At 41.6% G+C, this 27,289-nt stretch overlaps 1 protein-coding gene across 1 annotated transcript in view; it reads right to left on the bottom strand.

The window, feature by feature from the left end:
* The window catches only part of LOC122812231 (serine/threonine-protein kinase N1-like), a 2,446,550-nt gene that overhangs the window by 10,612 nt on the left and 2,408,649 nt on the right, over nucleotides 1-27,289 (bottom strand). The gene's annotated exons all lie outside the window — the stretch shown is intronic.

A 27,289-nucleotide genomic window follows, 5' to 3' on the forward strand; every position in this document is an offset into this window, starting at 1 on the left:
AAATTTCAGGAGGGATAAAAGTGCAGGGGGGTTGAGACACCAAGAACAGATGCATATAAATATCAAAGAGATGCTTGACCTAATCAAGGTACTCAACTCTCTGGACCATATCTGGCCCCAAGGATCTCTTCAAGTGATTACAAACAATACCACAGTCATGTGGTACATCAACAAGCAAAGGGGAACCATGTCATACACCCTATGAAGACTAGCCATGTTCACTTGGGATAAAGCTTCACAGCACAATCTCACTCTACAGGCATCCTACATTCTGTCAGAATAAAATTGTGTGGCAGATAAGCTGAGCAGGACAAGGGGAGGCCCTCATAAATGGGACCAGGGCATACCCTCACGAATGGAGACTAAATCAGGGGGTCTTCCAAGATCTGATCCATCTGTGGAGAGTTCCTCAAGTAGACCTTTTTGCCTCCTCTCTGAAATAATCGACTGACTAGATTTTGTTCCGGAACAGGAATGTCGCTGTTATGCTTTTCCACTCTTTCCACTAATATCCAGGGTACTTTTGAAGATTCAAAAGGACTCCCACAAGATGACTGCGGTGACTCCCTTCTGTCCCAGACAACCATGGCTCTGTTCTTTTGGTAATGGCCAGGACCAATTATCACAAGCTTCCTCACAGACTGGATCTACTCACACAAGAACAGGGGTGTTTGATATCCCCCAACATCAATCAACTTCAACTGAATGCCTGGATGATAGGGTCTTAATTCCTTTTAGGCACCTGTTCACTGAGAACGTGCAGCAAGAAAGCTTGCTACTAGAAAATCATATATTATCAAATGAAAAAGTTTTTCTAGTTGGTGACAACAACACAAACAGCACCCATTAAGGGTGCTGTTGTTCTCTGGTTTTACAATATTTGCATAAGTTACTATCCTATGGCCTTTCTTATTCCTCTATCAATGTTCAGTTATCAGCCATTTCAGCTTGTCTGCCCATAGATCCTCTTCTTTCAATGCAGTCTCATGTAAAAATGTCTTTGAAAGGCGGGGGTTGCACAAGAAGCCTCTAAGTAAAAAAGTATCACATCTTTGAGATCTTAATTTTATGTTGCAGAAGCTAGCACTTGCTCTATTTGAACCACTTAACCTGGTTGACTTGTGGTTCTTAACATTGGAAACAATTTTACTGATTGCTTTGACTGCTGCAAGAATAGCATCTGAGTTGCAGGCTCTTACGGTGAGTCAGTCTTATCTCATTTTTCACAGGACCAGAGTTTCTTTTACAACTAATCCTTCTTTTATTCCTAAAGTGGTGTCCTAGTTTATTTTAAGCCATACTATCCATCTCACTGTTTTCTTTCCTGCACCTAAAAACGAGAGAGAAAGGACACTCCATACCTTGGATGGCCACAGGCAACTCAGGTACTATCGTGACAGAACAACATTTTTCAGATAGTTGGATCAATAGTTCATTTCTTGTTAAGGTAAGAAGAAGGAGCAACCTGTGTCAAAACAGACTTATTTCCAAATGGTTGTCTATAGGTCCAAAAAACTAGGGGGATTTAGGGAGGAAGCAAATACTGCAGCAGTGATTATTCGAACATCTACTTGTTCCAGGGCTATGGCTGTTGGTACTGTTTTGAGGAGATCTGCATGGCTGCACTCTCAGAATCTTCTTTATGTAAAAATGAGATTTTAAATTCTCCTTTGGAAAAAGATTTAGTTTTCGCCCCTCTACAGCAAAGGTGATGAAAAAGTGTGATATAAAAAAATATTCCAGGGAGGGTTAAGACTCACTCTACATGGAGATTAACTTGATGTATGTTTTTTTTTTTTTGGAAATGGTTGTATCCTAAAAGTATTCTAGAAGCTGATACTTGGCCCACTGTACATACTTTTATACAGCACTATACGCTTGATACCTGTGCAACGCTACAGGTCAGGCTTTGCAATGACAGTTCCCCAGGGGCGCCTGGACTCTTCTTTTTCCACCACCCAAATGTAGAAAGGTAGAGTAATCTACCCATATAGCTAAGGCTACTGCCACAGTGATCAATATGATGAACATAATACAAATGTACATGTAAACTTAACATTAACAGTAGGTGTTCAAATGATCACTACTGCAGTAACCACTCTCTCCCTATATCCCCCTTATTTTTTTGGGTGCATTTTTTATGTCAGGGTGATAACCTTCCTTTTTGTTATTTCTAGAATTGTCCTTTCAGGGCTTAGTCTCCCTCTCTATGTTGGCAAGAAAACTTGTGCCCAAACATGTCTTTTAGTCAGCTCAGCTTGAGATGCCTGAGAGTATGGGCATGTGAAAGGCACCCTGAAGCTATGGTGCCTGGCTGACTGTTGCATCCTTGGTAGGATACAGCTCATATATCTAAAGCTACTGTGGAAGTGATCATTTGAACACCAACTGTTATGATGAGCTTACTTACACAGCTGGATTTTCTTCCTTTTAATGGAATTGGTCAAGGGCAATTACCACAAGCTTTTTCACCCACTGGATCTGATCCCACAGCATTAGGGGCAAATGGTACACCTCAACTTAGAGCAATTACAATTGATGACTCTATTTTGACTCCTTTTAGGTACTTGTTCCATAAGGATGTGCAGCAGGTATTTAAGGAGGCAAACTAGAAAATCTTTCTCTTACAAGTGGAAGAGGTGCTCTAGATGGTGCCTAGCTAATAACAGAGGTCGCAAAAGGGTTTCGACCCCTCTGGTTTTGAAATATTTGTATGACCTACTTAGAGATGGTTTGTCATATACTTCTATCAAAGTACATCTTGCGGCCATCTCAGCTTATCTGCCCCATAGATCCCCCTTTTTCATCTGTTTTTATGGTTAGTTTATAAAAGGAGTGTTGCATATGAGACCCCCTCAAAAAGAAATTCCTCCTCCCTGGGATCTCAAGTTAGTTCTTGAACAACTGACCTTCATCCTTTTGATCTCTCTCTCTCAGGCTGATTTACTGTTCGTTAATTGGAATACGGTTTTACTCACTGCTATGACATCTGTAAGCAATTCTCCGAGTTGCAAGGTCTCAAGGTGGGCCAACCCTATTTGATTTTGCCACAAGGACAAGGTTGTGTTATGCACTAATCCATCATTCATGTCTAAAGTCATTTCTGAATTTACCTTGAATTAAGCTATCTATCCTTATTCAAAAAACAAAGGAGAAAAGATTCTACATACCATGGATGCACAGACACAGCTCAGGTACTACCTTGCCAGAAGAAAGGCCTTTAGAATGATTAATAGTTGTTGGTCTCCTACACAGGGGCTATGAAAGGTCAACCAGCTTCTAAGCAAATTACTGCATGGTGGTTGTCCTCTGCTGTTGTTTTCTGTTACTTTCATCATGGTAAAAAACAAAGTTACTTTTGTGGTAAAATGACCATTTAATTAGTTACTGTGATAAGAGAAAGTGTTACATTTCTGGTAAAATGTGTCATGAAACGAAAAACTTTGAACTGAAATGTGTAAAATGTGAAAAACAGGACATTCATGGATAGATTGTAAGGAACACATAGAAGAAATGGGGGGAATATGATCAAGGAAGTAATCAAGAATATAGGAAGAAAACACAATGGCAGAGAGTAAGGGGTTAGGAAAAGAAGAAAAGATGATGGATAAAAGGGAAGAAGTAGTAGTAGAGGAAGAAAAGATACATTCAAGTAAAGAGGAAGATATTAATTGGGTGATGATTGAGGTTATAAAGAATTCTACTGGGAAAAGAATAAAAGACAGGAAACAAAAAATTAAGAACCTCGGCTTGAGAGAAAATAAAGGTAAAGGATGAAAAAAATAATTCTATAAAAAGCTGAGAATTTTAGCTATAAACATGCTTGATATGGATATTATAATATTAGAAGACAAGAATTTTGACAGAAGGGGAGAGATTACAAGTAAATGAATTATGGGAAGGTAATATTATTTGGAATAAAGGAAAAGAAATGTGTTCAGGCATTGGAATATTAAGTAAAAACTCAACAGAATTTTTGGAATGCACTTTAGTGACATTAGGTAGAGTAACAGTACTGGACGTGAGATCAAAAAGCAAGTATATAGAATTATTGCAGTCTATGCCCATGTTACAAAAAAAGAAACTGAGCTGATGTTTAAAAGAATTTTTAGCTACGTTGAGTATTAACATCCAAATAATATTAGTGGAGATTTCAACTGTGATTTAAGAAAAAAAGGGGGCTGATGTTACAGTAATAGCAGAGATTTTGGAAAGTAGAAAATTATATTTATGGGCTAAGAGACAACAGACTTATAAAAGGGGTAACGTAAGAACAGAAATTGACTTTTTTTATGATTTCAGAAAGTTTGAAAACTTTAAAAAAAGGAACAAAAGTAAAAGGCTTCTTAGACCATGTGGCAATTTGCATAGACATCCAAAAAAAGGATATATAAAGAAAGGTAAAGGTATTAAAAGATTAAAAGAAACAGACTTAAATGAGGAAGGTAGAAACAGGATTATACAATTAAGGAAAGATCATATAGACATGAGACTGTTTTATAAGAAATGGACAAGCTGGTGGGTAGGTTTTAAAGAAAAATATAAATCAATTTTTTTAGAATGGCAAAGATTAAAAAGAATAGAAGAGAAACAAAAATGGGTCCCTATCATAACATATGACTATTACTGAAAATGTTGAGACAACATTAAAATGTCACAACAACGAACATTCACAAAACCAAAAAAAAAAAACAGTTGCGGCATTTTTTTTTTGAAACCTTGCAGCTTTTGAGTCGAGATGGAGGTACAGTGAGGATCAAGAAGTTCACCCTTTTCCCCATTGCAGTGTGATCTTGGAATTGGTATTCATTTGCAGGGGGTGTGGGGGTTCATGGGGGTTTGCCCCCTATATAACAATAAAAAACAGGTTATGAAGGTAAGTAGAACGTCACTTTAATTGTTTTACTGAAATTCTGTAAGCTGAAACGTGCTCTGTATATGCAGCAGACGTTCACATACATCACAGTGTAGTTTAAATGCACAGATGTGTGTTTGTCCTGAGTGTTTATTTATATATGTGAAACAGTTATGAACTGAATTTGTGAGTTTTGATGTAAGTTTTGAGTTTGTGAATGTCCGTTGTAATGTTTCAATGTTGTTGTCTCATTCTTTCAGTTTCGGTTATCTGCTAATTCAGTAAACTGAAATAAACCCACAAAAATAAAATAAATACAGTTGTGAAGCATTTAGAGAGGTAATAAGAGATAGAAAAGTTTTTTTTTTTTTAAAGATAAAAATTACATATGAAATGAATCAAGAGAAAATTAAAAAATGTTTAAACAAAGGTACTTCTTACAAGGAAAGGAGGAGGAGGTGGCACCATACTTAAAGTTGCAAAAGAAAATAGAAGAATAACAGAGAAATAAGAAATTAAAACAGAGAAATTGTTAGAACACAACAAAGAAAAAATGGAATTAATAAAATAACATATAAATAAGACTAAGTATAGGACAGAAGGAAGACATAAATGGAGAGTGAGAAAATCAACTAAAGAAGATAATGAAGGGCTAGAAAAGAAGATAACAGTGGAAGAATTGAAATGTACTAAAGACAGGGAATATGGAATCAGCAACAGGGCTGAGTGCGATTGAATATTTCATGTACAAAGATGTTTAGATTGGCAGAAGAATTACTTTGTAGAAGTTCTTAATGAATGGTTAGAGAAAGGAGAGGAACACAAGAAATATGTATTAGTGTTATGAAACTTATATGACAAAAAAGGGAAAACGAAAACAAACTGGAGACTGACAGTTTTAAATAATGGGAATTATAAGATGTATATGAAAATAACAGAGAAGAGACTGGAAAATAAAGTATTGAATGAAACAGTATTTGGAACAAAAGGAAAAGGGAGCCAAGAACTTTTGATGATAATTAGGGAAATGGTAGGTGATATAATAAATACAAATTTAGAACTAAAAATCATTACAGGTGATTTCAGTAAAGTCAAAAGAAGCATTCATTTGACAGGATACAACATGAAACTTTATGGAATATTTTAAGAGTGTAAGTAATAAAATAAAAATATTTGCTTCAATGTATGACAATAATAAAGTTAAAGTAGTAGTAAACAGCTGGTTAAGTGAAGAAATAGGCATAAAAAGTGTTATAAGACAGGGTTGTTCAGAGAGTAGTATTTTATTTGAGTTAATTATGAACACAGTTGTGAATGAAATAAATTTACCTCTGAGACAGAATACACAGCAAGAAAATGAATTCAAGTACCAGTGATGTTTGCTTACCCAGATGATATAGTTTTAATAACTAAAAATGAACAGTGGATGGAAATAGCTCTTAAGAAACCTAATAGAGAGTTAAAAATTACCGGTCGAAGTACAGATAAGGATGGAAGTAAAGGTTTATGATTAGTAAGAAAATAGGAGGAATTCAGTATAACAGAGAAGAAAACTTGAGATCCTCCCTCTACCCATAATGCTTTATTCAATTCTCAACTTCTCAGATCTCGTTTGTCCTGACTGTGTCAAGACAGTGATCCAGTCTAGAGCACTGACAGTGCATTTTTCTATGATCTTATTGTTAACTTTGGATAATCTTTTGCTTGTCTTTACTACTTAAATATTATAGTTACGGTTTTTTTCTTCTCTCCTCTGCCCTCTGTTTGGTATTTAGTTGGTCACTGGTATTAGGGTGTGTTTTTCTATCTCTCTAGCTTTTCTTCCTTTCATACCTATTGGCACTTCTTATATTTCTATCACCTTTACTGATATTTCTACAAAAAAGGGATATGTTTCTGTGTTTAGGCATAGTTCCATACAGTTAAATGCTAGTGTTTGTAGCTTATGTTTGCTAACTATTCAGGTTATTCTATTTTCTGAATAACTTTTACAGCTGTTACTACAGTTAAACATTTCTATATTGTTTGGTTTGTAATGTCGGAGAAACCCACCTGTTTCAAAAAATGCACTTCTTGTGGGCATAAGATCCCCAATTCTGATGCCCACAATAACTGTGTTTACTGTCTGGGGCCTGAACATCTAAAAATCCAGCTGCAAAATATGCCTCACCTTTAACCTTGGGGCCCTTTCCAACTGGCGCAAGACACTTACAAGCTTGCTTACAGTTTTTTCTTATTCTGGGGCTCAAACCCCCTCTAAAATTGTAACTCCAAAGAAACATTCTAGACCTGCATCCTCAGCTTCACTGAGGTTTTCAAGGCATTTGACAGAGGCAGATAGCAGAGATTTCTCAGGGCTCAGAACCAGATGGGGGTCCTGTCCACTTTGTCCCCTCTCGGATCTGTGAGTGTACCTACCCAACCAATACTGTCTCCTTCTCTAATCAGACCTGTGGTCTTGGGAGTCCCAGGATCCAAGATTCTAGAAAAAGTCAGTGTCAGATCCGAGGAAACTCTCTTTCTTGACTCCAGCAGTTTCCCCTCACAAGCCATGCTCATATACCATCGGATTAGAGAGGGTCTTGGATCCAGGAAGTTGGCACCAGGTCCAAAGGGTTGAGTTCAACTCCTACATTGTTGGATCCATCTCTCCCCCCTTGGTGCCTTGGCTCTTGACAGCTCAGGTCCAATTCTCTCCAGAAGGCTCAGATCGATGGTTGGCCCCGACTTCTCATCTTCATTTGCCTCTGCTCTGAGGAAGGCAGAAGGTATCCTTGGATCCGTCAGCCTTTCTGGTAGTTGAAAGGGCCTTTTCTTTCCATTGACAGCCATCCACTCATATCTTGGATCCTACCCCTTGCCCTTTATTGGGGATCACAGCTTTGAGCCCATCGTTTCTGCTCCTCAAGGTCAGTGAACTCCAAGAAGCCTCCACACACATTCCCCAGAGGGATTCCCCGTTCTTCAGACACCTCCCCCAAATACCCCACACCAGAGATATCTCAGAAGAAAATGTTTAAGAGGAGGCACATAGAGTCCCCTAAGGAGTCTCTCAGATAAGACACAGATTTTGATCAAGGAGAAGGATTCCCCTGATCGCCACATGACAATTTCTCCTTTGGGGACATCTTGGAAATCCTCAAACAGAAGAGTGTCTGGTATTCTCAAGGTCCTTTTTCTGAAGAATTTGTGTTGCTGGAGGCTTTCGGGGCTGCCCCCCCCCCCAGGAGATGAACTTATTGATCGAGTTTCCCGCTGGGCTTGGAAGGAACCGGACACTGTCGAGCCTATCCCAATGCACCCGGATACATTCCTAGTTCCTCCTTCAGACAAACCCCACTGGAGCAAGAATATCCCAGGTGATGCCACAGCTGTGGCGGCAGCCACTAAGGAGCAAGCTGAGCAAAGCTCCTCTGTCCATCCATCGAACAGGGGGTCCACATTAATGGACAGATATGGAAATGCATATACGCTTCAGCCAGACTTACACGTGGTAAAACTTAAGTTACCTACTTTCACATCTAACTTCTCTAGTGCACACTGCAGTGTGCATTTTTTTTTTTCATCTTACCTTTAAGCATCCCTGTGACTAGCACTTTCTAATACCTGCTGGAAAGCACTAGGAAGCCTTAAACTGATACAAGCACTCAACTCTCCTTGTTAATAAGGAGAAATTAATAGCAGGCACTAAACAGCCTATAATTTCAAAGTACCTTGCTAAGGTAAGGGAAAACAGCTCCTGTACTTTACAAAAAAAAAAAAAAGAACCAAACCAGGCATGTCCAAGGGTCAGCTTCCAGTGATTTCTCCTGTCCACCTGGTGAATCTGGGCATACTGGGGCAATGCAGCAATTGCCTCATGTACACAGACAACCCTCTCCTCCTACCACCCAACACTACAACCTGTGAGAGATGCACTTACATAGCCAAAATGGAAGCAAAGCTCTCTCCACCCAAGATTGTGCTAGACAGTCAAGAGGAGAAGGTTAACACCCACACTACACCTCAAGCAACACATAGCCCTTCTAAATCCACACCACCAACACCCACAGATAGCAACACTAAATCCACATATGCAGAGGCCCTTAACTGTAACCTGCCCAAGCAACAAGGACCTCTGAAGCTGAAACGCAAACACCAATCACAACCAAAGTGTCACATAGTTCACAACACCAGTGTGCCACCTAGCAACAGCCCCTAATGCAAGACAATGTACCTAACACTTTAGTCATAGGTGACTCTATAGTCTGGCACACTGATGTCCCTCTCACTAGGTTGAACAAGGAGAAAATTACAGTCAGCTGCTTGTCGGGTGCCAGGATCCGCCACATAATGCATGCACTCAAGTCACTCCACAACAAGTACAAATATGACTCTGTCACTGTCCATGTTGGAGTGAATGACTTGAGACGTACCTCCCTGGACTACATGAAAAGAGACATGGAAGAGCTCTCAGATCATGTGGCCCAGGCAGGTATGACCCTAGCCCTGAGTAGCATCCTGCCTTCGCCCAGAATGATACCACAATACAAGGACAAAATGATTGACTTCAACAATTGGCTAAGCTTCTGGTGTCATTCAAAGGGGATCCAGTATCTGTCTGCCTGGGACGACATGATTGACAGACCACGATGCTTTGCCAGAGATGGTCTGCACTTGTCGCCCCTAGGATTCAGGTTACTGGCTAAGGCTCTTGCAACCCCTATAGTGCCTTTTTTAGGCAAAGATCAAAGGACAAAACCACCACCGTAACAGGTACAAGCATGCAAAATCTGAAGGTAATGCTACTCTATGCTAGAAGTCTAAACCTCAAAATGCACTCTCTCGAGGCACTCCTAAAAATGGAGAACATCGATATCTGTGCAGTAACTGAGACCTGGTTCAAGGCTCCCATGAGCACCCCTGCAATACCAGGATACAACTCTTACCACACTTTTCGGCCACCAAACCAGGACCGAAACACTAAAGGTGGAGGAGTGTCAATATTCACCAAGGATATTCACACCACCAGGCTACTTGCCCAACACAATGCGTCTGAAATTCTCCAGGTGCAACTAACACTAGGTAAGACTGCAATCCAAATTGTAGCTTGCTACAGATCCCCCACCATACCCCAAGATTCTCACTACACCTTTCTAAACATACTGGAAAATATTAAGATAGAACCAAACACCCTAATACTGGGTGATTTTAACTACCCTGCCATTAACTGGGAAAACTACTCCTGTACTATCACCTTTGCCCAACAGTTCTTGGAATTCATAAATTCCAACGCCCTGGATCAACTAATCCATAGTCCCACCAAGGGGTCCAATATTCTAGACCTGGTCATTACCAACATGGTAAATCGATGCTCCACACCTATGGTCACCTCCTCGTTAGTCATGTCTGACCATAAGCTAATCACCCTTAACATCCAGATCCCACCCCCACTCCCCAGTAAGGAAACCTCCATAAAAAACTTCTCCAAACCTAACTTCATACTACTCAAGTCAGAAGTGACAAACTTTATGACACCCATGCAGACAGGAACTGAAAGTTCAACTGCTGAATCCTACACTAAGGCACTGTACGAGCACATCCACTCATGCATGAATCGTGCCATCCCAAATAGAACCAAGGTGCTCTCATCCAAAAAAAAAGGAAGCCCTGCCATAAACAAACTTTACAACAAAAGGAAGAAACTGTTGCAGAAAAGAGGAAAATCCCAGGATGCAAAAAACTCCCTTACAAGCCTAAGTAAGAAACTGAGATCCCTCATAAAATCCTCCAAAGCTAGTTACGAAAATAAAATTGCCAAAGATTCCAAAGACAACCACAAGGCATTCTATAACTATGTCAAGAATCTAAATGGCAATGCTCAGATCTGCTCTGAGCTAAAACAGAATGGCATTAAATATACTGATCCCAAGGATATTGCCAATATCCTGGCAGATTGATTCAGTGACAACTTCACCCTCCTCTCACCCCCTAAATGGCCCATCTCAATACCGGAAGATTGCCAAATTCTGGTAATAATGGTCACACAGGTAAAAAACGCACTCTCCAAAGCTAAGAATACAGCATCCATGGGACCAGATGACATCCCGGGCTGTGTACTACATGAACTACAAAATGAACTGGCACCTCACCTAAGTGTCATGTTTAATCATAGCCTCACCTCAGGATTCATGCCCATTGAGTGGCGCACAGCTACAGTTATCCCACTCCACAAGGGGGGATCCACCTTGGATCCCGGAAACTACCGTCCCATCAGTCTGACAAGCCTCATCTGCAAGGCCATGGAGTGTATTATCATGGAACTTATAAACAAAGACATTGGCAACCTTCAAACACTGGACCCCACCCAGTTTGGGTTCATGAAGGACCGATCTTGTCTCCTGAACCTGATTGACTTCTTCGAATCAGTCTCCAGAGCCATGGACAAGGGTAAGGTGGTCCACACAGCCTATCTAGACCTTGCCAAGGCCTTTGACACCATCCCCCACTCTGGAATCATAGATAAACTTACTAAACTGGGCATTAATCCCTACGTCACCCAGTGGGTTGCTAACTGGCTTACTGAAAGAACCCATACTGTAAAAGTAGCCGACTCCAAATCCAGCTCCAGACAAGTGACAAGTGGAGTACCTCAGGGTTCAGTTTTGGGACCGCTCTTGTTTGGCATCTACTTCTCTGAAGTACAGGCCAACACTAAGGGACTCTGGCTAACAAAGTTCGCAGATGACTGCAAACTGGGAGCCATTATTGAATCCCCAAATGATGTGGATACTCTACAAAAGGGCCTTACAGAAACAGATGCTTGGTGCCAAAGCCATGGGCTCAAGCTCAATGCCAAGAAATTTATAGTTATTCCCTTTGGGAAAAAACATGTATCTGTGAATTACCATATAGGTGGCAGTACACTAAACACAGAAAGTGTGATAAGAGACTTAGGTGGACAGTGGTCTCACCTTCGATAACCACATCACCACAACAGTCAGGAATTCCTTCTATGTGGCACACCTCATCACTAAGGGCTTTTCATCCAGAAAAAAGGAGGTCATTGTCCCACTGTACTCATCCCTCATTAGACCCATTATAGAATACAACGCCCCGTTTGGTATGTACCTCTCAAGACATCTGCAACAACTGGAAAGGCTGCAGAAATACCTCACTAAAAGAATCACAGGCCTAAAGCAGATGCCCTACGCTGACCATCTTAAAAAACTCCAGCTGTACTCTGTTGCATATCGTCTACTCAGAGGCGAATTCTGCTTAACATACAAGGCCATGTCAAGCCCAGAGCTGTTGGACATGCTACACTTAAAGAAATCCCAATCACCCAGAGCCACACCTTGTCATCACAATAAACAAAACATGCTGGAGGGATAGGTTCCTGACCCAGAGACTCCCCAGTCTCTGGAATAGATTGCCCATACATGTCAAGCAGAGTGCCTCTCTGGCCCTCTTCAAAAGGAACCTTGATGATTGGATGGGAGAAAGGAAATTCACCCCGGGGATCATGTCAGTTGCCCTGCTAGGCAGAGGTCCAGGGAAGTAAATAGTGTGGGAAGAAATAGCCAGGGAATTGTTATGGCTAGGCTTGTATAGGCCCCTAGGGCTGATAGCCTAGTACCAACCTATGAACCTATAAACCTATGAACACTCAGGTCATTAAATCACCTGGCACATTTTACTTGCTTACAGAGAGATTTGACCAAGGAGCTTTCAAACTCTCTCTCACTGAGTCCATGTCTGTGGAGGATTTCAAAACGTTTCTCCTCAGCTGGCTACTCTTTCGTCTACTCAATTTATCAATGAGGCTGTTCTCCCATACAGTGGTGGGTGCCTCATGAGCAGCTAGTTCAGCCATAGCCATTGGGAGACACCAAAACCCTTCAAGGTATCTTTTGTTAATGCCCCCTTTGATGGCTTCTCCTTGTTCAGGCCATCAGCGAAAGATGCACTCACCCCAAAATGAGGAGGAGGGAAGGACCCTGTCTGCCATTGGAAACAAGTTTTCTACTCCTCAGCAGACATTCTCTAGGAACCAATGAGATGATAAGAAAATATGGTTCTGGAAATCTCAGGGACCTTTTTCAGGACTCACACATGGATACTTCCTCCAGAGGCAGAGGAGGGGGTTTCAATGGTAGAAGTCACCCCAGAGGCATAGGGGGTCCACAAAACCAAGGCTTCATAGACTCCTTCTCTGACAGGTCCTATCAGCGCTGCTGAAGTGTTGCCCAACTGTCCACCTCTGGTGGCAGTCTGGGATTGTTTTTCCTTGCACCTGAATGCCTGGACAAATATCACAAAAAATGCCTGGCTGCTAAAAATCATATCCAGAGGTAACTACATGCCCTTTTTCCTTCCACTTCCTGTCCAAAGGAAGAAATTCCCTGATGTTCTACCCAGTCAGGGGGAATGTGCAGCCCAAGATATTCAAAAGCTGACACAAAAAAAGTGTCATCCAGGAAGTCCCACCTGAACACGTAGAATTTGGAACTTACTTCCTGCTTCTTTTTAGTGACAAAGAAAACAGGGGACCTGAGACAGATTTTGTATCTAAGCATTTTAAATCAGTATGTAAAGAAGTCAAAGTCCTGAATGGTTATCCTACACAAGGACAATTGGATGTGCTCTATAGATCTCCAGGACTGGTACTATCACATCAAAATAAACAAGTACTCCAGGAGACACCTGCACTTTTGGCTGGGAGTTAATCACTACAAATTCAGAGCACTGCCCTTTGGACTCACCACAGACCCCATGGTGTTCACCAAATGCATGGCAGTTGTGGCAGCTCATTTGAGACTCAAAATATTTCAGGTGTTTCCCTATCTTGACAAATGGCTCCTCACCGCCCCAGCCAGGCATCAACTTCTACAAGCCAGGGATTACTTGATTCAGATCTCCCAACTCCCTTGGCATTTCAATAAATCTTGCCAAATCAAAGCTGACTACTGTACAGACTTTGGAATTTATAAGAGCTCAACTGTATACTACAACTCAGGTGGAATCATTACTGCTTTATCACATCACTGACAAGCCAGGGTTAATGTCAACTACCATTCTTCTAGTTCCTCTAGCAAGATTCTTTATGTGAATCCTACAATGAACACTGGCAGTTCAGTGGTCCATTCTTTACTAGCCTCTATCATTTCCCATAAAACTCACTCCAATTTGCAAACATCATGTTTTCTGGTGGATCCAGTCAGACGACTTCTTTCTGGGCAGACCATTTTCTCTTCCTGCCACAATGACCACCAATGCTTCCCAACTGGTGTGTGTGTGGGGGGGGGGGATTTCATGGGAAAGATGGTCCAAGGCACGTGGTTCCCCTAGGAGACCAAGTTGCATGTTAATGTCTTAGAGATGAGAGCAGTCCTTCTAATGTTGCAAGCATTTCAGGATGTTCTCTCTCTAGGCACTATTACAATCCATATAGACAACATGTCAGTTGTCTGGTACATCAACAAACAAGGTGGAACCCATCCTTACCCATTGTGCAGAAAGGTCATGTGGGTCTGGGAATGGACGATCTCTTCAGACCATTTTCTTAGTGCAAAGCACATACCAAGGAAAACCAACCTGCTCTCAGACTCAGCAGGTCCATTATGATTCCTCATGAGTGGTCCCCTCAACCAAACATTAGCGAATATGATCTTCAGCTGCTGGGGCCAGCCTTGCTGCAACATATTTGCCTCTCCCCTCAACAAGTGCAACAAGTACTTTGCTCTGATCCCCCCTCAGGGTGCGTCATTGAGGGATGCTCTGATTCACAATTGTCCCTCTGATCTCCTCTATGCTTACCCCCCTGTTCCACTGATAATGAAGTTTTTACAGAAAGCATTCAGGCTGAAGAGCTCAGTCATCCTTATTGCCTCCTCCTGGCCTCGACAGGTATGGTTCCCCTTACTCTGGTCTCACTTGAAATATCTTCCATGTATAATGGAGCCCACACAGGATTTCTTATCTCATCCATCAGAAATTCAGCATCTCAATCTTCATGCCCTCAAACTGACGACATGGTTTCTCCACTTCCAGTGACAGTAAGATGGGCCAGGCTCACTTCCCCAGTTTGTGACATTATCTTGGCCTCCCAGAAAGTCTACAACAAGAAAGTCTACAGAAACAAATGGAAAAGATTTTCCACATGGGCTTCCAAGCAGAATAGTGACTGCTTTTCAGCATCTACTTTGGCCATTCTTCTTTTTCTCACTACCCTTTTTAAGGCTAGTTTTTCCACTATTAAACTTCAGTTAGCAACCATATCAAACTTCCATGCTGGAAATGAATCATTCTCTCTAACATATTCCAGACTATTTAAAGCTTTCATGAAGGGAATTTTCCTATTTAGACTTTCAATAAAAGATCCCTCTCTTCCTTGGGATCTGACGGTGGTCCTTTAAGGGTTAACTCAGAAACTCTTTGAACTAGTGGACAAATGTGACAAAGTTTCTTTCTTGGAAAACAATTGTTTCAGTAGCTATCACTTCAGCAAAAAGAATGTCTGAACTGCAAGCCTTACTGGCTAGGCCTCCTTACATTACTTTCCATAAAGATAGGGTGTCTCTATGAACCAACCCTTCCTTTTTGCCTAAAGTGGCCACGGGCACTAGCATTAACCAGCCAATACAATTACCAGTTTTCTTTCCAAACTTTACTAATAAGGGTGAATATATGTTGCACTTTCTTGATGTCCACAGACAATTATGTTTTATCTCCACAGGACAAAACAGTACAGGAGGTCTTATCAGCTGTTAGTATCCTTTTCCCCTAGCTGCTTGGGCCAGGCAGTATCCAAAATTACTCTGGTCAAATGGATTACTGGTTGTATCTCTCTGATTTATTCTCAAAAAGGTTTGGAGTTGCTTCTTCCTCCTAGAACACATTCCACTAGGTCTACGGCTACTTCATCTGCTTTTTCTTCAAGTATCTCCACTGACATCTGTGCTGCAGCCACTTGGTCAAAAACTCATACCTTTGTAACACATTACAAATTAGACTCTCTCTCCAGAAGCAAAGCTTCATTTGGTTCCACAGTTTTCCAGCATGTCCTTCCTTAAGGGCCTCCCAAGAGTTACATAGTTGGGGACTCTGATCCATTCACAAGGAAGAATGAAAAGGGAAATGGAAGTTATGTACTTACCATGGTATCTGTGTTGTCCATTTTCATTCTTCCTCACCTTCCCTTCCAACCACTCCCCAGCCCTGCCATTCCTTGAAGGATCATTAGATGTGACTGGAACCCTGATTCGTTAGATGTTACTGGAACCCTCATGTTCCTGGGTTGAGGCTCCTCATCCTTTCTTGTCTCTGTTCTGTCTCTATAACAAGTGGGCAGTAAGGCAGCAAACTCTGAGGAGTTGGGGGTTGAATAGAGCATTACGGGTAGAGGGGTGAGCTTGAGTTTTAGATCCGAAATCTTGCATATGCGGCTGAGTTGGATCCGAGGACAGTGAGAAAGAATGAAAATGGACAATGCAGATGCCAAGTTATGGTAAGTACATAACTTCTAATTTGTTTTGGAGAACATATAATTTGACATATGGGAAGAAAGTATATTTGACTGATTATGTTTAATTAGGTAAAATAGCATATTTAGTGGATGTGTTTATGGTTCTTGCAAAATATGAGAAAGAATTGTCAATGATATTTATATTCATACGGGGGGTCCAGATTAAATCTGGTAAAAAGAGGGGTATTATGTGTTAAGAAACAAGGAGGAGGACTGGGTCTGAATAATCCTACTCTTTATGTAGCATCATTTGAATTTATATAAAGTGTTGACATAGTTAAAGGAAACTAGAAAAGGGCCAATAGGGATAATAATGAAAAAGTATAAAGAAATTTGGGATAAGGTGAATAATCTAAAGAGAAGAAATGGATATTTCAGTGTGGAAATGAAAGACTATCAAAACAAAATTTTGTTAAGGAAAATAAGTGTAAGTAATATAGGAAAGAGTAGAAAAGAATAGGACGTGAATATAACGAATAAATAGTACTGTGTATATCCATGGAAACATTCAGAGGAAAAAAATAAAAGCCATAAAAGCAAGGATAGAGAGATGTAAAAAATATTACGAATGTACAGATTTTCTTTGGAGACCAACAATAAGAAAATTGCCAGTAAAAGCGAATATGCCATATAAAAAGATAGAAGAGTTTGCAATTATTGTGGTGAAATTAAGTAGTAAAGAAACGGGTCTATATTAGAAGACCGAATCAAACAAATATTGAACGGCATAACAGTGAAAAGACTGGACCTCGAAGTGCTGTTTGCCGGATCGAGGTATTAGCCCTTTCCTCACTGTAGTGCAATCTTGGAGTTGGTATATATATATATATATATATATATATATATATATATATATATATATATATATTTATATTTAGTGGGGGTGTGGGGGCACAGCCCCCCACAATAGCAAGTTTGAGGTCCGGTCTTTTTGCTGTTATGCCGTTCGATATTTGTTTCATTCGATCTTGTAATATAGACCCAAAGAAACTAGGGGAAATATGTGAAAATGATATAACAGGTTTTAAAGGAAAAAGACATAAATATGGATATGATAGATTATGGATATCATAGTGATAAACTGGAAAAAGAAGGTGTTAAGAATATAAATAGGAAATTGTTTCATACAATATAGATTATCTAGAATGGCAGATTAAGTGAGATAAAAGTTAATGGAAAATGGGTATTGGCTGAAAGAAATAATGAAGAAAATATGACTTTGGTTATGGGGATTAAGAATGTGAATAATAATACAAAGTGAATGCATACAAAAAATGTAAATAGAAATGAGATTATTAATGTAAATAATTTGTATATGATGTAAATGGTGTAAATATGAAACTGCTTTTAATAAAGAGCCGCTCCTCTTTTTGATAGATGCCGTGGGATCTTTCACATCCATCTGAGTTACCAGATAGATGGAATGGTTTAATGTCTCATCGGGAAGGACTTAATATTCTGAAAGTGATGTTAGAAGAAGACATTTAATGGAGACATTTAAATGTAGTTGTTTAAGGTACTGTTTAAAGTTCATAAAATTAATGATTATTACTCCTGAATTAGAAGTTGTGTTTTTACTAATGAATCTGACACCAAAACACAATATGCACTATGTGCTGATATACACTTTGCAACAAATGCATCTGGTTGAAAGACAATTTCACTGATGCTCCATGAAAATGGTGCACTTTTCGTGCAGTATGAAAATTGGGTGTTCTACATTTTTATTGTTTGTCACAATTTCTGTGATCTGTGTTTCACTGGTCTTTTACAACATGAGTCATTTCAGATAAATGCCTCCAAAACTATCTTGGGTTCTGGGTGAAGATGATTAACTTTACAGGACTAATCCATTTTTAACACTTGTTTCTCAAAGTGAAGTTGTCTTCAGACTCTGCTGAAGAAGAGGCTGTTCATCTGTTGTGTAAGGACATTTAACTCATGGCTGAATCAGCCAAATGAGCTCCTGACTCTTCATGCATGGCACACGAACTACCGCCCCTACTTTGGGGAAGGACATTCATCAAGTATTCCACTGAATAACTGACATCTGATAAGAGTACATACCCTGAAGTAGTTACACAGAGTTGATGTAAAAGGGAATTAAAAGTTATTGCTGATGCTGATTCAATAAAAAACTGTATTAAACTCAAGTAAATCAATCATCATTTAATAGGATAGTACTCATTGGAAGTGAAGTCCCATCAAACTGCTCTTCAGCACAGTCTCCAGTGGTTTCTTATTAGATTTGACTAGCTGGTCTGCAGTTGCAGGATCCCTCCATACACCTGCTACCTTTCAACCATTAATCATAAAGTACTCACTTCTGAAAAAAAAAGAACTGCCACATGGACCAACAAACACTTCCAGCTCAAGTTCCTGTGGGAGAATCACATCAAGTTCTGGAACGCACACTCACGTGAGTGCGCGCGCACACACACACACACACACACACACACACACACACACACACACGTGCATACGCGCGCACACACACAAAACACACACACACAAGGAACTTCTACACCCCCATAAAACAATCACAAGGCTCTTTCCTTATTTTCACTGATACCCCTCTCAGTATACTACTCTATTCTATTTCCACACCCCCAACATATATGTACATACTAGCACCTCTTTCATGTTCTCATTAATCAAGGTCAATGTTAATAGCCTCTGACTGAGTAAATCTACAGATGACTGCAAACTAGGAGTGGTCATAGAATCCTCAGTGACACAAACATTCTCCAGGAAGGGCTGACGCAGACAAATATTTGGTATCAGAGCCATGGACTAAAACTAAATGCCAAGAAATGCGTAGTAGTGTCCTTTGGGGGAAGTCATCCACCCCTGGTAACTATCATATTGACAACACACCCCTAAGAGCTGATCCAGTAGTCAGGGACTTAGGGACACATATAGACAGTAATCTAACCTTTGAATATCATGTGTCTACAGCAGTGGGGAAAACATTTTATGTTGTGCAACCTACAAACAAAGGTATATCACCTAGATCCAAGGAAGTTATTGCTCCACTGTATTCAGGATTCATCAGACATATCATTGGGTACAATGCCCCCTTTGGTATGTACCTAACCAGGGACATCCAACAATCAGAATGTCCACAGAGGTTCCTCACTAAAAGAATACAAGGCATAAGTAACATGTCTGGTGCAGACTGCCCCAAGGTCCTATCCCCTGTATTCTGTCTCCTACAGGTTGTTGAGGGGAGAGCTATGCCTGGCATACAAGGCACTGTCAGACTCCACTATGATGGACCTCCTGCATATATGCAAAACAAACAGCATCAGAATTACCAGTTCTAAAGACTTAAACCTTCCCTGTCATATAGGTTCCTCCCTAACCCAATTTACGTGTAACTTGGAAAACTGGAGGAGGAACAGTTGATTAATCCCTGGTTTGGCACCTATGTCTTTAATGGACACAGGTAGCCTGTAAATGGTTCATCTCTCAGGCCCCTGCTTGTTAATGTTTCATCTCCCAAGCCCCTGTTTACACTTACCAAGGGTATCAAAACTTGTCAGACATTTGGGATGGATGGGTAGGCTTAAAAAATGCCCTTGTGGTCATTAGCATAGTAAACACCTATGAATATGTTTCATTCTTAGCTTCTAAGAATTCCTGGGTTTCCTTCAACAGGACTACATCAAACAATAAATCTTTCCTCTTTGCCAATTAGTGTACTTGCATAGGATGGAGTTCTTTTTCCTGCTATCACTCAAACTATTCTACATTGCCTCAACATTTACTAATGTCTTAATATTTACTACATGATGGCTGAGACACAAAGTACCCACAGAGATTACATACTTTCATATACATATTTGCCACCCAGACATCCGTATGCATATTAAGCCGGTATTCTATTTTTCTATTTTATCAATTTAACATGTAATTACCTGGTAGCATACAATTATTTCTGGTTTGGGCTCCTAACTTGGTGACTTAACACTCCAGCATTACCCTGGCCACTTTCCTATTACTGTAGATAATTTGGCATAAGACACAGTGGAACTGCAATGACTCATTCAGATGAATGGAATTCCATTTGGGGACCTTTTCCCTAATCCTAACATTTTGCCACACATGTTGTAATGCTAGTGCTTTGAGGCAACTGGGAATTTGGGCTACATTCTTCAATGATGTCCTGCATTCCATGCCTAGTATCTACCTATTAACCTACAAAATGCAAACATGATGAGCAAAAAGACATTAAAAGTACATTATTGCATGGCTGGTCAGTTATGATCAACACAGTTGCATTCTGCTTGTTATAAGGTAAATCTAGTATAATCTCAATAAAAAAGCAAAAGTATGAGGAATAAAGTACAGTTTTGTACCTACCATAAATGTAGATGTCCGATAGGCATGCATCTGCAGTCCTTACAAATGGGTTGTCCTGTCGTCAGGCAGCCCTTCGGTCGGCCGGATTCCAAAGTCTGGGTCTGGCCTCGGCTGGTGTCGCACTTCACCCGACGTCATAGCTGCAGTTCTTCGGGTATAAAGGCATCAGCCGACGCCATTTTCCTCAGTGTTTCTTGCCCCAGATGCCAGGTGCCCTCTAGGAAGGCTAAATTTGGATAAATGCAAATGGTTCCAAATAGTAAAGAGCAAACAAAAAATAAGCATGTATGTACATATATACAAACAAATACACCATAATAGATTCCCCAGCTAGCTACAAGATGGGCAAATACCCTAGGAGTACCACAGAGGGGAAGGAGGGTGGGTAATCCTGACTGCAGATGCATGCCTATCGGACATCTACATTTATGGTAGGTACAAAACTGTACTATGTCCTTCAAGGATGCATCTGCAGTCCTTACAAATGGGTAGAATACCATAGCCAAACTGGGGAGGAGGAGAAATAAGATTATGGTGTAGTTAAGATCCCTTGCAAAACAGCAGTGGCAAAACCTGCTCGGGATCTGGAGTATAAAGGTAAATTATAATGCTTGGCAAATGTATGCACGGAGCTCCAAGTAGCAGCCTCTAAAATGTCTTTGGTAGCCACTCCTCGTAAAAAAGCTGTGGTAGTGGCTGTAGCCCTTGTAGAGTGAGGCCTGATGTTGTCTGGAGTTTTCTTCCCATGGTAGGAGTAACAAAATCTAATGCAATTTCCTATCCACTTAGAGATTGTCTGTTTTGAAATTGCTTTTCCTTCCATTCCTGTTGCATATGCTACTCGTAGCTGGTCAGTTTTTCTATTGCTCTTGGTCCTGTCCAGGTAGTAATGTAATTGTCTATGTACATCCAAGGTATGCAACAGTCTTTCTCCCCTGTTCTGTGGGTTGGGGAAGAATGTAGGTAGGTGGATAGCTTGATTTAAAGATACCCTGGAGACCACCTTTGGCATAAAAGTAGGATTAGTTCTCATGGACACTCTATCTTGATGGAAGATCAGGAAGGGCTGTACTGCCATTAATGCCTGTAGCTCAGATACCCTTCTTGCTGAAGTGATTGCAAGCAGGAAAGCAGTTTTCCATGATAAGTACTGTAATTCTGCTGTTGCTGCTGGCTCGAAAGGAGGGAGTGTCAACTTTTCTAGCACAAAGTTCAAGTCCCATGCTGGCAATGGTGGCTTCCTAGGTGGCTTTACATTTTTAATCCCTCTCAGAAACTGCCTGAGCAGAGGATGTGAGAAGACTGGAGGATCCAAGTTGTATTCTGCTGAAATAGCTGATGCATGAATCTTAATGGAAGAATAGGACAGGCCGTTGTGGAAGAGCTCTGCCAAGTATTCCAGGATGTTAGCTATGTTTACCAGTGACACATTCTCTCCTTTGCAGTACTCCAAATGAGATATCTTTTCCATTTTGCTGAATAATTTTTTCTTGTTGAGGGTCTGCGAGCCTCCAAGATAATGTCTTTAACCCTTTGAGATGAATCGGGTTATTTGGTCTTATGCAATGTTCCAGGCAGCCAGCTGCAGTGTTTTCAGGTTTGGATGCAGGGTTTTGAAGTTGTTCTGTGTTAACAGCAAGGGAACTAGGGGCAGAGGCCATATTTGTTCCCGAGACATACTCCTCAGTAATGGGTACCAATGTTGCCTTGGCCAGTCTGGAGCTATCAGGATGATCCTTGGACGGTCTTCTTTGATCTTCAATAGCACCTTGTGCATCAAAGGAAGAGGTGGAATGCATATGATGTCAGGTTTTTCCAACTGAAAGATAGGAGTCCACTTTCCAAGCAAGTGGGTGGTACGTCCTTGTGCAGAATTTTTCAGTTGGTGATTGTGTGGGGATGCAAATAAGTCTATTTCTGGTAGTCCCCATTTCCCTGTAATGGTTTTGAAGATGTCCGGATGCAGCATCCATTCGTGGGCATCCGTGGTAGTTCTGCTTAGGATGTCTGCTAGTATATTTTCTTTTCCTGGCACAAAAATTGCTTGTAGCTGAATGTTGAAGCTCAGTGCCACATTCCAGAGGTCCATTGCCATCCGGCATAGAGGGTATGAATGTGTGCCTCCCTGTTTGTTGATGTACCACATAACTGTGATGTTGTCCGTCCTTATCAGCAGTTGACCGTGTCGAAGAAATGGTCCGAATGCCTGAATTGCCAGTTTTACTGCCAGCATTTCCTTTTGATTTATGTGTAGGTGCAGCTGGTCTTGAGTCCATAAGCCTTGTATGCACTTGTCCAGCATGTGTGCCCCCCAACCGAGGTCTGAGGCGTCTGTTGTGATGGTCTGGCTTGGTTGAGTGCTGTGGAAGGGCAGTCCCTTGTTTGATTGGCAGGCCTGAGCCCACCATTGGAATTCTTGTTTCAGGCATGGAATTATTGGAATTTGGGTTTCTAGGCTGTGCTTGTGCTGAGACCATAAATTCCTTAGGTACCACTGTAACTTTCTCATATGTAGTCTGGCATTTGGAACCAATATTATGCAGGATGCCATGTAACCGAGAGCTTGCAGGACTTTTCTTGCTGTTAGCTGGTTCTGCTTTGTTAATGCCATGAAGTAGAAAGGAGTTGCTCCTGTTTTCTACTGTCAGGAATGCCATTTGTTTTGATGTGTCCAGATCTGCACCCAAGAAGGTTATCCTTTGGGATGGTATCAGCCTTGACTTTTTTTATATTGACTGTGTATCCCAGGGCTTGTAGTAGATGAATGACCCTTTCCAAATCTTTTGTTAATTTGTTTTTGTTGTCCGCTTGTAACAGGCAGTCGTCCAGGTAAGGGTAAATTTGAATTCCCTGAAGCCTGCAATGAGCAATTACTGATGCCAGGCATTTCGTGAATACTCTGGGCGCAGTAGATAAGCCAAAGGGCAATGCTGAGAATTGATAATGCTCTGATCCTGCAAGAAATCTGAGGTATCTTCTGCAATTTGGTCATATGGGGACGTGCAGGTATGCCTCCTTGAGATCTAGAGTTACCAGCCAAGACTCCTTGCCCAGCATGGGAAGAAGCTGCTGTAGGGTCAGCATTTTGAATTTTGGAACAATGAGGTATGTGTTTAAAGCGGACAGGTCGAGAATAGGTCTCCATTGGTTTTCTTTTCTTGGTACCAGGAAGAGTCTGGAGTAAAATCCTTGCCCTTGTTCCATAGATGGTACCCTTTCTACAGCTCTCATCCTTAGTGAGTTATTTGTTCTAGAGCTTCTGTCTTCTGATTTGGAGGTAGGTTTGGCATTCCTCTCTTCCTTGGTAGAGTATGGAAGTGAAACCTGTAACCTTGGTCTATTGTCTGTAAAATCCATTTGTCTCCTGTGATGTAATGCCAGTTTACTGAAAATAAGGCTAGCTTCCGCCTAAGGGTGCCTCTAGTTGTTCCCTGGTAGGCGGTGCCAGAGCCAAGTCACTGCGATTGTCCTGTGGAAGTGGTGGTGGCTGGATCTGTGGCTGTACCTCGCTGGTTGTTAGCCTGCCACTGGCGTCCCCTGTAGGCACCTCTGGATTGACCCCTGCCTCTTGAGCCTATTCCTGCCTCTCGGAGCTCTGGAGGTGTCTGGAAAGGACCAATTCTTGGAAGGCCAGTTCCTGCTAAACCTTGGAGGCTGGACCTGGAAGAAATCCTTGACTGTCTGGACAGATTTTGCTTTCTCTTCCACCTTCTTCAGCACCTGCTGCAGGGAGCCAAACAAATTGAGCTTATCCATGGGAGCATCTAGGAGCTTTGATTTAACATGGTCTGGTAAGGACTGCTCTTTTAACCATGCATGTCTTCTGATCACTGTGCCAGTCATGGCTGATCTAAAGGAAGCCTCCAGTGCATCATAGCCGCATTTTAAGGAATGATTACTGACCTGCTGAATGTTATGTACCATTTCCTGTACAGATTTTTGTCTAATGGTTCATCCGAGGACAGTTTTTTTAGTTAATTGGTCTAACATAAATTCCTGATACTGAATCATGTGGAATTGACAGTTCAAGGCCCTAGCTGAAAGAGTAGCAGAAGTTACCCCATCTCTCTAAGGCCCTAGATTCCCTTTCAGAGGGGAGGGTTTTGGTAGAAGTAGCTGCTACAGCCTTGGGTCCCTGGGAGATAGTTTCGGGATCTGCAAAAGGGGCCTTATACAAATGATAATGTGTGTCCGGAACCCTGTAGTACCTATCGGGCTTAGCAGGGGCCGGAGGAAGAGAATCAGGAGCAGTACAAGCATCATTAAAAGCATCATCCACAACAGTAAATACTGGAGGAATGGCTAAAGGCCTATGCTGTGGCAAATGCAAAAGGTTCTAAGCCTTTTCCTAGAGTCTGAAAAATCCTGGCCCTGCCATTGAAATTGTTCCCTCATAGCATGCAAGGTTTCCCCCAAAGAAAATTCCTCAGGCGGAGAGGCAGAAGGAATGGACTCTTCTGCATCAGAGGCCTCATAAGGAGAAAAGGGCCCTCAGGAGGGTTTGAATTATCTGATTCATCAGAGGAGCCATCTGAAGAAACTGGCTCAGGGGGCTCTACTCTAGTCCTCTTCTCTGGAGGTGGGTGAGAGGCCCTGTCTGGATGTGGTTGGGATCCCCAGATCAAAGAAATGAGATCCTCTGCTAGACTAAGCATTTGTGAACTAGAGCTAGGCCTGTGAGAGGGGTCTTAGCAGGCACAGATTTGGTAGTTTTTGCTGCTTTAGCCCTGGCAAAGGCCTTAATCGACATGGATGCAGGAGGCCTAGCAGCTCCACGTGCAGGGGTAGAAATATCCAAAGGGATAGTATCAGATAAATCCTGTGAACTTGCAAGAGCCGGTGGGATTTCAGTAGCAGATTCAGCCAGGCTGGATGAGGCCTCGGTAAGTGGCAAGCTTCGGCCGAAGGAAGAACCGTGGACTCGGTTTCAGCCGAAACCGAGACACTCATGTTGGTTTAACCGGTTTCGGCGAAACCGTGGACCGCGAGTGTCGGTCCTTTTCCTTGCGCTTTTAGAAATTTGCGTGTCGGAGTATCCGGCGGCATAATGTAAGCAAAATCGGGCGAAAAACTCTTCAGCAAATTCCGACCGACGTCTAAGCGTCCGTCGGTTGAAAGAAGCACAGGCTAGACAAGCTGCTACGCCGTGGTCTGGGCCTAAGCAAGGTAAGCAGTAAGAGTGGAAATCTTTATGAGGTATTTGTTTCCCACAAGTTAAACAGTTATTCACTTTTTCTGACATCGGCTGAGACAAGAAAGAGTCCCCAACGGGGTACTTATCTTTTTAGAAGTCTTTTGTACTTTTAGTAGTAATCTCTATTTCTGACCGACCGGCACTTGCGAACAGCTTCTGCTTCGGGCGCCACGCGGCAAGAAAGACTGGGGAAAATGGCGTCGGTTGATGCCTTTATACCAGAAGAACTGCAGCTATGACGTCGGGTGAAGTGCGACACCAGCCGAGGCCAGACCCAGACTTTGGAATCCGGCCGACCGAAGGGCTGCCTGACGACAGGACAACCCATTTGTAAGGACTGCAGATGCATCCTTGAAGGACATCTGTGAGAACACAAATTTACCTGTAAACGCATAAAGTACAGTTGTGCACACCTACCATAAATGTAGATGCCAGAGTGTATTCACTGTTGCAGTCCTCACACATGGGTTATCCGTCTCCCAGTAGCCCTCAGTCGGCCCAAATACCAGAGTCCTTGGTATATGACGGCGGCTGCCGCCGGTTGTAAAACTGATGTCAGAAAGTCGGGTATAAAGGGAGGCAGCCAACGCCATTTCCTCAGTTTTTCTTGCCTTAACTGGCAGGAGCCCCCAAAAGAAGGCTAACCCAGGAAGGTAGCACCCTGGACACATATCATACAAAAAATAAAAACATATATAGTCTGTGCCTTAAGAAAAAAGGGGGAATGGAGGGTGGGAATCCAGGACTGCAACAGTGAATACACTCGAACATCTACATTAATGGTAAGTGTACACAACTGTACTATGTTCTTTGTGTTTCACTGTTGCAGTCCTCACACATGGGTTGATTCTCAAAGCCCAGGAAAAAGACAAAGGAGGGAGGAAGGATCACAGATTAAGGGTTGGTAAGAAGGCCCTGCAAAACTGCAGAGGCAAAACCAACCCTGGATTTAGAAAACAAAGGTAGATTGTAACCCTTTGTGAAAGTATGGACAGAAAACCAAGTAGCTGCTTCTAGAATGTCCTTAGTAGGCACACCTCTTAGAAAGGCTGCAGAGGTACAGGCTGCTCTAGTTAGGGTTGCCACCTTTTCAAATGGCCAAAGTGGGGCATTTTTGGTAGAAACATCAGATTTTACAAGCCAACACATACCCACGGTCAGTACAAAGGTTAGAACTTAACTTTTTTGCCTAAATAAAAGCTTATTCTTGTAGCACTTTATTTGCTTATTCAGTTTCTTATAACATTTAGGTATTTTAGATACAGAATAACTGTTTTACGCAACTATTACATAAAATATAGGAAATAATTTTGTCCTAAAATCTCAGGACATTTGCCATTTTTACAATTTTTTGTCAGGACACAACTGC

The sequence above is a fragment of the Protopterus annectens genome, chromosome 9.part0, assembly GCF_019279795.1.
Source record: "Protopterus annectens isolate FY-2018-M chromosome 9.part0, PAN1.0, whole genome shotgun sequence".
Classification (NCBI taxonomy): Eukaryota; Metazoa; Chordata; order Ceratodontiformes; family Protopteridae; genus Protopterus; species Protopterus annectens.